Source organism: Sitophilus oryzae, unplaced genomic scaffold (assembly GCF_002938485.1).
Source record: "Sitophilus oryzae breed Bouriz unplaced genomic scaffold, Soryzae_2.0 scaffold_1290_pilon_pilon, whole genome shotgun sequence".
NCBI lineage: Eukaryota > Metazoa > Arthropoda > Insecta > Coleoptera > Curculionidae > Sitophilus > Sitophilus oryzae.
The window spans coordinates 4,436-9,685 of NW_022145938.1; the positions used below are offsets into that span (position 1 = coordinate 4,436).

Genomic DNA, 5,250 nt, shown 5'->3' on the forward strand with positions numbered 1-5,250 from the left:
CTGCATAATTATATGATCAAACGAACTTACCTGTGATGTTCGATCATAATTTTAGTAGACTTCCAGTCCGAAGATATTAATTATAATTACCAAGTAGTAGTCCTCTGGATACTCACTAATGCCACTATATTTTAAAGAAGTCCGGCCCTGTGCATCCTCAACCCTACCCTGCCAACTCTCAGTATCTTCATTATTCCAAGGGTACTAGTAATCTTCGCAATCTGGGGGAAAATATATATAGGGTGTGGCGGGTAATTAATATCTTCGGACTGGAAGTCTACTAAAATTATGATCGAACATCACAAGTAAGTTCGTTTGATAATATAATTTTAGCACGACTTCCAGTCCTCAATATTAATTATAATTACCAAGTAGATGTTTAAAGACTTTGCGAAGATTATATTAAAGTAACAAATAAACAGCAGTTTACTTGTTAATTACTTTTAATTAGTGAATTACGAAAAATCACTACAATCTGATCTTACAACGGTAAGATAGAACAATTATTTACTAAATCAACTGTTTATAATACAATAGAGAATTGGCTTGAATCACTTACAACTAGCCTATTATAATATCCCTGGAACACCGAGGGTGTTTCAGACCAACCCGTTTTTTTTTTACAACCCCAAAGAGAAAAATTATTTTTCATACAAAAATTCCACCAACAATTAAACGCAGTAATATACTGCGTTAAGGTATTTTCTGAAATAGAAGTAATGGAAATAGCTTTTTCTGGTATGTTCTTTATTCAGAAACCTTGCTACATGATACCGCGGCTACCAGGAAAAGATGGCCTGATATCGGGTGTTGCTTCCCAATGAAAGAACAAGAAGTAAATTAGGCTGTGGTTTAAACAAAATATGGTTTCCTATTTTATGTATAAGAAATATAAAGGAAACCATGGTTGTCACAACCACCACGGACCAACAATTATGCTCCGTGCCTGATCTAGTATAATTTTCTTAAAATTAAGCTAAAAAGTGAGAATGCATAAAAATATAAATTCTGCCAATTTATTGTGAAAGTTTCGACAGCTACAGAATTAGGGTTAGGATGCCAAGATACAAATTTATGACACTTCCGGTTAAGATTGGATGCAAACAAATCAATATTTGGATTTTCAAATTGATTGTTAATTTTAAGTTCACAAAATATCTCTCTCCCTAGTGTTTTTGTATGTAACCATCCAAACTTAACACCGGGGCAAGAAGAGACAAGTTACCTATAAAATATGCCTATTCTCTAATAGTGCATTTTTTTATTTTTATTTTTTAGAAACCTCTCAATAAGGTGCCTGGTGGCGTAGAGGTACAGGCTCTCGTCTACCAACCTCAAGGTTGTGGGTTCGATTCCTACACCCGGTATTTCATCAGCCGACTATTTTTATTAAATTAAAAATAGTTTGGATACCTAGGTCGACTCAGCCTTAAATGAGTACTTGGGATTCACAATCCTGAGGTAATAATAGACGGTTGAAGCGTAGTGCCACATTACCTTCCTTGTGTACAGAACGGCTCTAGCATGGCAAGCTGTACCTTCCTACTCCCAAGGCGTTAAACTCTATATACGGGAGCTATTATTATTATTATTATATATAGAAACATCTCAATCTATGCTTTTTATATTTGTCGGTATATTTTGACGGTTGTAAAACACATTTTTCAAAAATAAACTTAATTCTTAATGATAATAGTAACTCAACTGTATATTTATTATTATTATTCGCCCAAATTTCAGAAGACGAACCAAATATAAGGAAATCATTAAGATGTTTAACACACTTGATACCAAGTGTAAATTTATTTCATTAAAAATGTTTAATGTTAATGTTATTATAAGGATATAAATAGGTCTATTGTGGATATATAACCTTTTTAATAATTCATGATATATCCGGTAATCTTCCATCTTAAAATGGAAATTAGTAACAAACTTTACTTTGAATGTGGTAGACAATGATTCAGTACGAAACTAAAATAATTTCGGACTTCCATGGTCTCTATTTATTTTGCTTACATAACGTTTCGGTCAGAAGTATCACTGACCGTTATCAAGTGTGAACTAGTTACAAACTTATTCAAGTTCTTTAAATATGATATAAAACGGGTTTTACCCGAAGGCTTCTTTACTAAAAATTAACTTGACACAAGCTGATTTGGTAAAACCCTTGATTATGTATAAATAGATATACAATGAGGGCTTAGTAAAATCCTGTCTTGTAGATGGCGCCTTGCCCGTTCTGCATTTTTGTATTCCCCTACGATTTTCTTTGAGGGGAATCCGTTAAACCCGCCCATCGTTCAAAAATGGAAGGGCGCGAGGTCACATCTATTGGGCTACTTATTAGCACGTTTCACGCATGTTTTACGAAAATAGCTTTCCTTGTTTGTTTCAACTGTGACAAGAAAAAAGGAAAAAAAGTCATATTCGTTTCTAAATTCGGCAGTTTTGTTTATCTTTCTCGACTTCTGATTTCGTTTCGTTTAGGTTATGTCTTAAAAAATAATTATTTATAAGCTGTTGAGTTGAAATATACCTTAATGCATATCTAAATAATTAAAAAAATCAATTTTTTCGTCCCCCACGAAGAAACGAAACAGTATTTTTGAATATTTGGATTACAAACTATTATTTTATGAGTTTTATGTGTTGTGTTTACGTGATGTGTAATGTGTATTTTGTACCTGCTGGATAATATTTTGAAATATATTTAATTAAACAAAAAGCATCTGTATTACAGGTGAGTAAATACTGTTCATATTTATTTCTAAATTCATATAAATTTGTTTTAAATCACTCTTGGTTTTTAGAGTTTTTATCTTAGAGTTTTACCTCATAGAGAGTTGAGATAAGTTTAATAATAAACATTAAATTTGATAGATTGATAGATAGATTAAACGATAATGGCCAGTTGACTTAAAAATTTAAAAAATACTGATTTTATGCTATAAATTATGTTTCATTTCTTACTTTGCTTTTTTGGAACTGTCAGATATATTGTGTATTTTATAATTTTTCTTAATTAATAACGTAAAATATTGTTTATCTACACTCAACCCTGTGTTTAGATAAAGCTTCATATCAGATTTCCTATTTTATATTTTCACTCAAATCATATTTTTGTAAAATAGGTATGCTTGCATGCAAAAGTAGCGTAAATTTGACAGGGAGGTATTTTTATAGATATACAGGATGATTCGTAGATTTAAATACATATTTACTTTAGAGTTGTATAGTTTGTCAAAAGAAAAGCTATATTTTTTATTTTTTCTTGGTGAATTTGTCAAAAAATTGTCATTCCAGAAAATACTATAATGTCGTAATCGTATAGAGTTCATTTTGACCATTTTTGGATTAAATTTTTTTGTTTATATAATAAAATATATATTTAAAGCCCTTTCTAAGTTAAAAATAAGTAATATGGAAGTTTTTTACTGGAACTAATTTAAGGTAATGTTCTCTTCATATAATTATATAAAAATATGCTAAATTCCTAAATTATTTATATGATTAAATTTTCTTTATATTATTTTTTTTGTATTATATACAGGATGAGTCAAAACTATATATTATATTTTTCTTTGCTATTTCAAATGGAACACTGTATTTTATATCATAAATCAACAAATCTTTTATCCAACTTTTGTTTTGTTAAGATCTATATCCCAGATTAATAGTTATTGGATTGTTCTCAATAATTGTCTCTTTGAGAATAAACATGATTTGTTTTTCGCAATTTTTATTAGTAGGTTTGTCGTTAAAAGTGATGTATCTACATATTTATCAGCGACAAAAATTAAGAATTAGATGTCTAAAATAATTTCCTAATTATTTTTTTACTTAGCGTATCAGTAAATATTATTTATTTTATCGCTGCAGCTGAAAATAATTATGTATTCCAAAAGAGGACATTACTGTATAAATATCGATTATTTGGATTTAAAAATTATTTTTCAAAACAAAGTTGGAAAAAACTACGTTTATGTCATAAAATGTGGAGTTCTCTTTGAAATAATCGAGAAAAACCCAACATCTAGTTTTGACGCCACCAGTATATATCATGCATTATAGTTCATTATACTGCAATTTATTATACATACGTAGTTTTGTTTGGTGAAAATGAAACTTTCTAAAAGTATTCCCAATTAAAACATATTAAGAATTTCCTACATTATAATTTTGAAAGACGTTTGAGTGGGCAGACAATTTGGTCTAAAATAATCATATGTCTAAAAAATTTAGTCTAAAATAATCAAAAACCACTTAACACATATAACTCGCTTTTAAAAAATCTAAAAGAAATAAGTTTGTTTATTATATTCATATTTTATTAAATTATTATAGGTGTGACTGCTAAGTGGTCGTACTCGCCACTTTAACCAACCATTGGTGGGACCATGGTAGGACCTTCAGAGATTATAATGCGAATTTTTCATACCATGTAAATCTATATACATTATTAATAAATGCGTTTGTTTTATTAAATTTGTTTTCTTATACGGTATGAGCGAAAAAAAAACGGCGTCTATTTGTTTACGTAGAAATATATGACATCGATATTCATTTCCAAGCCACCTCTGACGCCGTTTTTTTTTATCGTATGGTATACACTTACATATTCCTTATCCTTTAAATCCGATTTATTTCTAATAATTATAAAAATAAGATACCTGATTGATTCTTTCGAAATATTATAAAATGAGATATCAGGAAATAAATAAAGTTAATTATCTCGTTTGTTTTGGGAATTCACAAAAAAGGGTATAGAGAATCTTAAGAGACACAGTTCAAATATTATTTTTGAGTATAATGGGTGCTTTCAAAAAATGTGGCGGATATAATGTAACATGTTTTTTAATGCAAAACTCTTATTTATAACCTTTATTTTATTTTCGATTCTGCCTAAAATTCTATAACTTTTTTTTATAAATAACGTTAGTATTTGCAAAAAAAATTAATCCTATGTTACATAATTGTCAGTTGTTTCCGAAGTTGGGCTACACAAATTTGGTAGGAGTGTTTTAGAGAGGTGAAGAAAAAGATATATGTAAAAATACTTGGAGTTAGATGCTACACTGTGTTCAAACAGTTTTTTTTGGCTGATCCTATATATTATTATTTTTTCTAGTGATTTTACAAAACCTTTCAACATTTGTTAAGAAAGTATATTAAGTACATCTATACTCTATACAGCTTGCAATCTGTTCTGAATTTTTCAATTTTTATCCTTCTTTTACTTCATTTACA

General features: G+C 29.1%; 1 long non-coding RNA gene across 1 annotated transcript; it reads left to right on the forward strand.

The window, feature by feature from the left end:
* The first annotated feature begins 2,390 nt into the window (after positions 1-2,390).
* Positions 2,391-4,754, forward strand: LOC115874433. The gene is made up of 2 exons (XR_004048839.1): positions 2,391-2,743; positions 4,348-4,754. It is a non-coding gene; the product is annotated as an uncharacterized LOC115874433 (long non-coding RNA).
* The last annotated feature ends 496 nt before the right edge of the window (positions 4,755-5,250 follow it).